This window comes from Moschus berezovskii, chromosome 21 (genome assembly GCF_049115385.1).
Source record: "Moschus berezovskii isolate FMDL1 chromosome 21, NW_MosBer_1.0, whole genome shotgun sequence".
In the NCBI taxonomy this organism is placed as follows: domain Eukaryota; kingdom Metazoa; phylum Chordata; class Mammalia; order Artiodactyla; family Moschidae; genus Moschus; species Moschus berezovskii.
The window spans coordinates 64,929,705-64,938,490 of NC_142480.1; the positions used below are offsets into that span (position 1 = coordinate 64,929,705).

General features: G+C 52.0%; 1 long non-coding RNA gene across 3 annotated transcripts; it reads right to left on the reverse strand.

Moving 5' to 3' along the window:
* Window positions 1-5,696: 5,696 nt before the first annotated feature.
* On the reverse strand, window positions 5,697-8,586 carry LOC148774583 (uncharacterized). Of its 3 annotated transcripts, none has more exons than XR_016035734.1 (4): window positions 8,475-8,586; window positions 8,206-8,273; window positions 6,675-6,734; window positions 5,697-6,250 (listed from the first exon to the last, which is right to left on the reverse strand). It is a non-coding gene; the product is annotated as an uncharacterized LOC148774583 (long non-coding RNA). The 3 variants fall into 3 exon arrangements; XR_016035736.1 differs by having other exon boundaries at window positions 8,513-8,585; XR_016035735.1 differs by having other exon boundaries at window positions 8,463-8,550.
* Window positions 8,587-8,786: the final 200 nt, after the last annotated feature.

Sequence of the window (8,786 nt, forward strand, 5' to 3'; positions counted from 1 at the left end):
AAGCCAGCTTCTCACTTTCTCTGTGCTGAGGGAACAAGGTGACCCCTTTCCCACTGGCTTAGCACAGATTCTCTTCAAGCCCAGGGCAGTGGGAGCTTCAGCCGCAGATGTAGATGTAGCAGAAGGAGGTGGAAAATACCTTCAGCGCTGAAATAGCTGGGTCAGGTCACTGAAGCCTCAAACCAAGTGCAGCTGGAGAAGTGAAAATAAACTTTAGTCTAGATTGTACTAATAACAATGGCTTAGATTTGATCCAGCATACACGAGTTGTTTGCCACCTTCAGTGGAGCCCAGGGTGCAGAGAATGGGCTCAGACTCAGCCTTCTGCTCTGTGAGGGTGACGGCCTTCCCCAGGAGGCTACTGGGTGGAGACCCAGGGCCTTTGTGATCTCAAGAACCAAGGGCTGGACCCCTTCCAGCAGCCAGTCCATCCATTCCCCAGCCGTCCTTTAAGCTCTGAGCTAGTGGTGTCCTTTCCATTCACTTTCATTGGGGATTGGAACCGAAAGAGCGCTGTGCGCTGTGCTGAGCAGCAGCTGAGGTGAGAGTCCGAAAACCAACTGGGCCTTCCTTCCATTTAGCACCATGGCAGGGTGGCCCGAGGCCCTCCTGGGACCTCCAGCCCCTCCGTCCTGCTCGTGTCTCACGGACTGATGAAGAACCCATGGCAGTGCTCAATAAACCACTGAGCCCCGCACGAGGAGGCCAGAGGGGGCCTTAAGACACAAAGACCACACCCTGAGCAAGGGCAGGGGTGGCCAGGACCAGGGTCGCTACATGGCCCTAGGGTCGGCTTCTATGAGCTCCAAAAGCCAGGGCTGTCACCCCAAGTCTCCCTCTCAGAGTTGCTGAGGACTAAGGGAGTGACTGGTCCCCGGTGTGGTGGCAGGGGCAGGGCTGGAGATGCAGAGAGACCCAGGTTCAAATCCCATCAGTGGCCCTGCAGGCCCAGGGTTGTCTTCTCAGACTCTTAGGTCCTATGTTCTCCTTCACTGAGCGTGCTGACTCTGTTTCAGGCTCAAAAGAGGGTTAAGTTAAAGAGATGGTCTCTGCGTCCCCACAGTGTGTGTGTGTGTGTGTGTACGTGTGCAGGCAGTCCCCACACAGGCCTGGAACAGCAGGTTGTAAGCATGGGCTGAGCTTCTGCATGGGCATGAAAACCCTCAGGAGACAACACCCCTCGAGGATGGGGTCAGGGAGGTGCCACAGGCCCCAGCCTGGTCCCAGTCAGTGCACAGGCCAGGTGCTAGGGCCTTCCCTGTTGATGCTTCCTGGGTGATATCCAGGAAGAACAGAGCTGAAGACCCCTGTGTGTCTCTCACACACACCTATGCACTGGCACATGAGCTTGCACAGCTTTCCTACCGTGGCACCATCTAGGCTGAGGGCGGTGTCAATCCCTGGTGAAAGACCCCGTCCGTCCTCCTGCCCACTTCTGCTCTTGCCAAGGAGACATGGCTGTGGGCATGCCCTTCTTCAGCTCCTGCACACAGGAGCCAGAGCTGAGGGCCCAGTCCCCCAGGCAACAAGGCCATGAAGACGAATTCCATCTGCTTGAAGCAGGGCAGGCTGTAAACAAAACCACCGCAAGACACACCGCTCTTCAACCCTTCCTAGTCCTCGGGAACAAGTTACATCAAGGTCAGCAGCTGGACCCAGAGGACATATGTTATGGGGAGACAGGTGGGGGGACCCTGAGCCAGGGGAATGTGGAGGTGGGAGTCAGAGGCTCCTCCTGGAAAGCCACTCCTCCCCAGCCACCTTTAGTCCCCAGACAGAGAGATTGGCTTCCTTTTGTAAGGCCCAGGGCTGGGACCCCTGCCTCTCCCACGGCGGAGAAAGAACCTGGTCAGCCACGGTAACCAGCAGCTTGGGGCTTGCCCACAAAGACATGCACTTCCCAGAGACATAAGAACTCCTCTCCATCCCTGAGCCCAGGAAAAGCGGCCTCTGCAGGGTCCTGCAGTTTCCCCAAGCCGGCAGGAGCTGTTCCCCGACCTGCGGCCAGAGGGCGCCCGGCTCCGGCGGCCCAACCCCGCCTTTCTGCCTGGCGCCGGCTCCAGGCCTGCAAAGCAATGGATGCCCCAGGCCCGCAGCCCTGTGAGAAGTTTGTGGGCTTGATGAGTTTACTTTACCAAGTATTCCCGAGTATGACCCATGTGGGGAAGAAGGAGCCCTGTGGCTGTGTGTGAACACATGTAAACAGAGACCCTGGAGCTGCCCACAGGAGCCCTGCTGTGCCCTGGGGAGCAGCTGAAGGCGAAGCCGGGCGGGCTCTCTTCGCTGTACTTCCTGGAACTTTCTCATCAATACCTTGCACTCCTCGTGGACTAGAAATCGTTTAAAATGTAACCTGGTTTCTGCATATGTCACGGGCTGGTGAAGAGTATTTTCTGTGGGTGTGTGTACGTGTGTAGGCATGTGTGTGTGCTGTGGGTGTGTGTCTTAAGTGTGGGGGGTGGGGCGGTGTGGTGCATGGTATGGCTACATGTCTGGGCACCTGTGTATGCGTTGGGCGGGGTGGTGTGCATGTGTGTGTGCGGTGTGGGTATGTGTCAGTGTGGTGTGTGGTGTTTGTTGCTTGGGTGTGTGTGTGTGTGTGCCATGTGGGTACGTGTCAGTATGGTGTGTGGTATTTGTTGCTTGGGTGTATGTGTGTGTGTGCCGTGTGGATACGTGTCAGTGTGGTGTGTGGTATTTGTTGCTTGGGTGTGTGTGTGTGTGCCGTGTGGGAACGTGTCAGTGTGGTGTGTGGTATTTGTTGCTTGTGTGTGTGTGTGTGTGTGTGTATGTGCTGTGTGGGTATGTGTCAGTGTGGTGTGTGGTATTTATTGCTTGGGTGTGTATGTGTGTGTGTGTGTGTGCACAGGCTTTGCTTTTCTCTCTAGCATGTGGACCAGGTGCAAGCCCAGGTAGGGCCACATGTCCACTCTGGGGGTTTTCACAGAGTGAGGGTCAGCAGCATATCAGGAGCAGACGGAAGGTTGGAGGGGAAGTCTGGGAACCCAAACACCTCTCCCGTGAGAGTCTCTCAGTGCAGGCAGCTTCTGGAACTACAGACTTTCCACAGTCCTCACAACTGGGGCCTACTCATCCTTGCACTGTTCTCAGAGGAGCGCCTCAAATTTTCTCAGCCGATGAGGGCAGCAGGGAGCACAACTGCAGTTTGTCCCCACAAAGAACAGCCTGTCCCTTACATGACAGCCATGGAGGAGTCTCAGGGCCCCTGGGCTCTTCCCTGGCTCCCCTCATTCCGGAGCTGTAGGTTCAGAGCCAAGAAACTCAAGACCCAGAGCCGCATGAACGGCTGTGGATTATAAGGGAGGTAGGAGGGGGCGGGCAGCCAGCGATCCCCCACTGAACCAGGAGGCCCCCTGAGTTCCACTTAACCCTGAACGCACCTCTTCAGTCCAGCCATGGTGAGACAGGCAGAGGTGAAGGGGCCTCCCTGGTGGGCCTGTGAGGACCTGCCCCACAGACGTGAAGCACAGAAGGCACCAGAGAGGCCTGGCCAAGACTGTCTATGCAGCTGAACTGTGACTGGGGCAGAGTCGGGAAAAAGACAGTGAATGCTGTGTGCCGCTGTGTGTTCCAAAGCTCGACAGTGTCTCTCATATCTCAGCTTTGCTGCAACTGGCAGGGTGCTGGTGGGGACCTACGCTCCCTCCCTTGAATCTAGAAGACCGGTGACTTGCTTGTAATCAATGGAATGAGGTTGTGTGACCTCCAAGTGAAAGTGTCTCAGTCATGTCTGACTCTTTGTGACCCCCATGGACTATACAGTCCATGGAATTCTCCAGGCCAGGATACTGGAGTGGGGAGCCTCTCTCTTCTCCAGGAGATCTTCCCAACCCAGGAATTGAGCCCAGGTCTCTCTCATTGTAGGTGGATTCTTTACCAGCTGAGCCATGAGGGAAACCCAAAAATACTGGAGTGGGTGAAGTGAAAAAAGTGAAAGTGAAGTCGCTCAGTTGTGTCCGACTCTTTGTGACCCCATAGAATGTAGCCTACCAAACTCCTCTGTCCATGGGATTTTCCAGACAATAGTACTGGAGTGGATTGCCATTTCCTTCTCCAGGGGATCTTCCCAACCCAGGGCTCGAACCCGGGTCTCCCGCATTGTAGACAGACGCTTTACCGTCTGCTCCAAAATTCAGTCAGAAAAGGAATGAAGCCGGGCATTCACCTCTGGGAACCTGAGCCCCAGGTAAGAGTCTGACTGTGGTGAACCGCCATGCTGGGAGGAATTTCAGGCCCCACAGAGATGCCATGTGTATGCTCTCTGACCAGCAACCCCAGGTGAGGTCGCAGTCAGCAACCAGCACCACATGAAGGTGGTGGTTGTCTTCAGAGGACTCCAGCCATCTGGTGACCTTCGGTTGTCACCTGAGGCTCTGAAGCCTCAGATGTTACAGGGTTGAGGCAAGCCAGTCTGCTGTGCCCTGTCCACATTCTGGACCAGAGAACTATGAATATAGGAAGTTGGATGTATGCTACCAAGTTGAGGTGACTTGTTATGCAACAACAGAAACTACATGAGTGGCCAAGGAAATTGTCCTGAAAGCTGGGCCAACCATCCCTCTTCCCCTTTCATGAGTGCTGCCAGGAAGTGAGATGCCATTAGTCCTTTGGAGAGTTAGTCTGTCTTTAACAGATAATGACCCAGGCTCGGGGCCATGGGAGCTGCCTCCTAGAGGGTAGCTTTACTGTGAGCCCTCACGGTCCAGGGAACCAAAGTCAGCAGACCCTGCCAGGCAGAAATGGCCTGCATCTTCCCAGGCTCAAGGAAGGCACTGGCAGCCGAGAGCTGGCCGTTCGCACTGGCTGAGTTCCAGGGCTGGATTTGCTGGCCTGTGCTCAGCAATTCTGAGCATGATGCATGAATGGAGCTCAAGTCGTGGGTTACTGCAGCAACCGAGGCCTCAGGAGAGGTGGGAGCAAAGCACTGCCTTTGTGGAAAGGTGAAGTGGGCTGGGGAAGCCGGCCTCCTCTTTGCTCGTCTCTCCTGGCCCAGGCTTGGTTCTCTTTTCCAGACTGCTTGGGAGGGGACTGATGGGCAGAGGTTTCCAGGAAACTGAAGGACAGAAGGTCCCTGTGGTTCCAGAGGTGGGACTGGGCCGGGGGCTGGGCAGCCTGGACGAATGCCCCCGGGGTGCAGGGACCTGGCAGTGGTCAGCAGACAGGGCCTGACGTGGTCAGCGGCCGCCGTCATTTGCCATCAGACGATCTGTTCCCAGGCAAGAGGCCCTGGGAATCCTGCAACCAGATGGCTCTATTCTTCCTGCCACAATGCCTCCCAGGGTGCTAAGGGCAGGAGAGAGGCTATGAGGTATTGGGTTTGGCTTCCCAGAAAGTGCAGCCGGAAACAAGCTTGACCTTCTGAGACCTCACTATGTACCTGGGAAACAAAGGCACAGAGGAGCAGTCAATCCAAAATGTGTTGTCACCAGGGGCAACCTGGCTGCTGCACTCCCAAGCCTGAGAAAAAGTTGTTGTTCATCACAGCGGGGGTGGGGGTTTGTTTTGTTTTGATCTTTTAAAAGCTTGAACCAAATCAGCTTTTTAAAATGCTGCTCCAGGACTCAATGCTACTCGGAGACGGCCAGAAGGGACAGATCCAGGCAGAGTGGATGCATTCTGGCAGAAACCCTTGCAGCTGCCCAGACACCCTGCCTGAGACCCAGGTGTCCTGTGGCTGTTTGTCTGCTTTGTTTAATCAGCAACTCTTGTAGAGGAATGAAGCTAAAAGATGGAGGTTTTTTGCCCGTCACGTGACACAGTTCTCTGAAAAGTTAGAAATCTTAGCATGGAAGGGGCCATTTGTCATGCTTTCATGTTGTCTCACACATTCAATTAATTGTCACATCAGACCAAAAGGCAGCACTAATCCAGCTATGTGGGACATGACTCCAGGCTGCTTTGTGAGGAATGGAGATGATTATGGCAGAGCGCCAGCCTCTCTTGTTTCAAAAGATTGGAGTCAGCAGAGGCCTGGCCAGAAGTTCCCTCCCCGCATTAGTCCTGAGCATCTAGATGGGGCAAACCAGCGAGGGATTACCGCTGTCTTCTGACCCCCAAGTGCCCACCTGGCACCTGGCACAAGCAGCTGCCTCCCCGGGACTGTGTCCATCCTCATGGAGCTGCACTGCCTTCCTCAGAAACCACTTCTCCTGTTGTGCAAACAAGAAAACTGAAGCCCACAGAACTCCATATGACATAAATCGCAGCAACATCTTTCTGGATCCTCCTCCTAGAGTAATGGAAATAAAAGCAAAAATAAACAAATGAGACCTAATTAAACTTAAAAGCTTTTGCACAGCAAAGGAGGCCATAAACAAAAATGAAAATACAGTCTATGGACTTGGAGTAAATATTTGCAAATGATGTTACCAACAAGGAATTAATTTCCAAAATATACAAGCAGCTCAGACAGCTTAATATCAAAAAATAAAACACTCAGTGAAAAATGGGCAGAAAAACTAAGTATACATTTCTCCGAAGAAAATATACTGATGGCCAACAGACACACGAAAAGGTGTTCAGTATAGCTAATTATTAAATAAATGCAAATCAAAACTACAGTGATGTATCACCTCATACCAGTCAGAATGCCCATTACTAAAAATTCTACAAACAGTAAGTGCTGGAAAGGGTGTGGAGAAAAGAGAACCCACCTACACTGTTGCTGAGAATGTAGATTGGTGCAGCCACTGTGGAGAACAGTATGGAGGCTCCTTAAAAAAAGTAAAAATAGAGTTACCATGTGATGCTGCAATCCCACTCCTGGGTGTGTATCCAGAGAAAACGCTAATTTGAAAAGATACATGCACCCCAATGTTCATAGCACTATTTACAATAGCCAAGATGTGGAAACAGTCATAAATGTCTACATACACTTGAATGGATAAAGAAGCGGTGATATATACATACACACATATATATATATGAGTGTTACTCAGCCATAAAAAAGAATGGAAGAATGCCAGTGGAAACAACATGGATGGAGATACAGATTATCGTATTAAGTGAAGTTAAGTCAAACAGAAAAAGACAAATATCATGATATTTCTTATTTGTGCAATCTAAAAAGAATTATACAAACTAACCTATATACAAAATAGAAATATACTCACAGACATAGAAAACAAATTTGTGATTACTAAAGAGGACAGTGGGGTAGGAGTGGGGAAGAGATAAATTAGGAGTTTGGATTATACACACACTACTGTATGAAACAGGCAAACAAGTACCTACTGTAGACTAGAAGATGTAATGCTATCTTGTGATAACCTGTGATGTAAAAGAATCTGAAAAAGAGCATGTGTGTGTGTGTATATATATATATATATAACTGATTGTATATGTATATAACTGATCCATTTTGCTGTATACTTAAAACTAACACAACATTGTAAATTAATTATACTTCAATTTAAAAATAAAGTTAAAAAAAAGAGAGGTTGTGTGGCTTGCCTGTGATCACACAAGGAGTGGAAGACTCCAAATCCAGGCCTCTCTCCAAATCCCACTGGAAGAGAATCCGCCTGAGAACAGGAATCCTACACTCAGGGCTGAAAGCAAAGGGTCTTTCTCCTGGATTTTAGTGAAGTGCTTCAACAAGCCTGATTTGGCTGGAACTTCCAAGAAGAAAACTGGGCTTTTTCTCCCAGTCATGAGGATCCCTGGCTGTGCAAAGACCATTTCTAAGAGCATGACATCAGAAACTCCAGACTGTCCTGCAGCTGGGACTTGGCACAGTTCCCCTTACTGGGTAAGGAGGGCACCTAGGAAAGTTAGCCACTTTGGGTCTGGACGTCACCATTTCCTCAGACTCAGTGGTCACACTTCTCCAGAGGATGGCCGGAGTCCCATGGACTCACACTGAGGCTGTCACAGCCTCTCCTCCCGGGGGAAGCTGTCTGGCGTGGACTGAGGCTCCTGGCTCCTGGGTCCCACCACCAAGGCTGGCTCTGGGGCTCTGTTCCACCCTGATGGCTACGGGCCTCAGTGCTCAGGGGAGCAGAGCAGATGTATACCGGCAGGTCCTCAGTAGTGGGGCCAGAATTGGCAGCTGCCCTGAGATCAGTATTCACTGGATGGGAGCTCATTCATGCCAGGGTTGGGTACCACTGGGGCACGAGGGTAGGAAGCGGGGATGGGAAGGGTTCTGGGGCCCCTCCTGCCCCTAGACTGCCCAGAACTCACCTGCTGTGGGCAGAACAGTGGGTGAAGTGTCAAGAGCCCGGTCCATCTACATGTTGCACACGTTTCCTCTGAAATACCAAGACAATAGTTTCTGCATTTCAGCTGAAGCTCCGAAGGCACCTGAACTCACCTACAGAGGGTCTAAATATCAGGGGTAGCTGGGATGTAAAGCAGAGTTTGGGAAAGAGCCAGTGCAGTCCTTCAAGTCCCCGCTCCACTCCCCAAGGGGAAATAGAAGACGGTGCCGCCTCCTTCACCTTGGATCTTACCAGCCGAGCCCCGAGAGGATCCACTGGCATCTCCTTACCATCTCCCGGCAGTGTAGGGCTTCTATCAGGACTTGGGGTGCCCACGGAAGTGGGACTCTGCTCTAGACAGAGGTTGTCAGGAAGTGGGGACCGCTCTGCGATTGGGCGTCTGATAAAAGATAAATGCTGTGTGCAAGGGTGCAGCCTCGATGGAGGTGAAGGAGCAGCAGTCGCTGGTTTGAACCCAGAGAGAAGGGTGTGCGTTCTTCTGAGGTTTGCGCCTCAACTTGTCTGTACTTAGACATGACTGTCAAGTGACCTCAGTCTGTTACA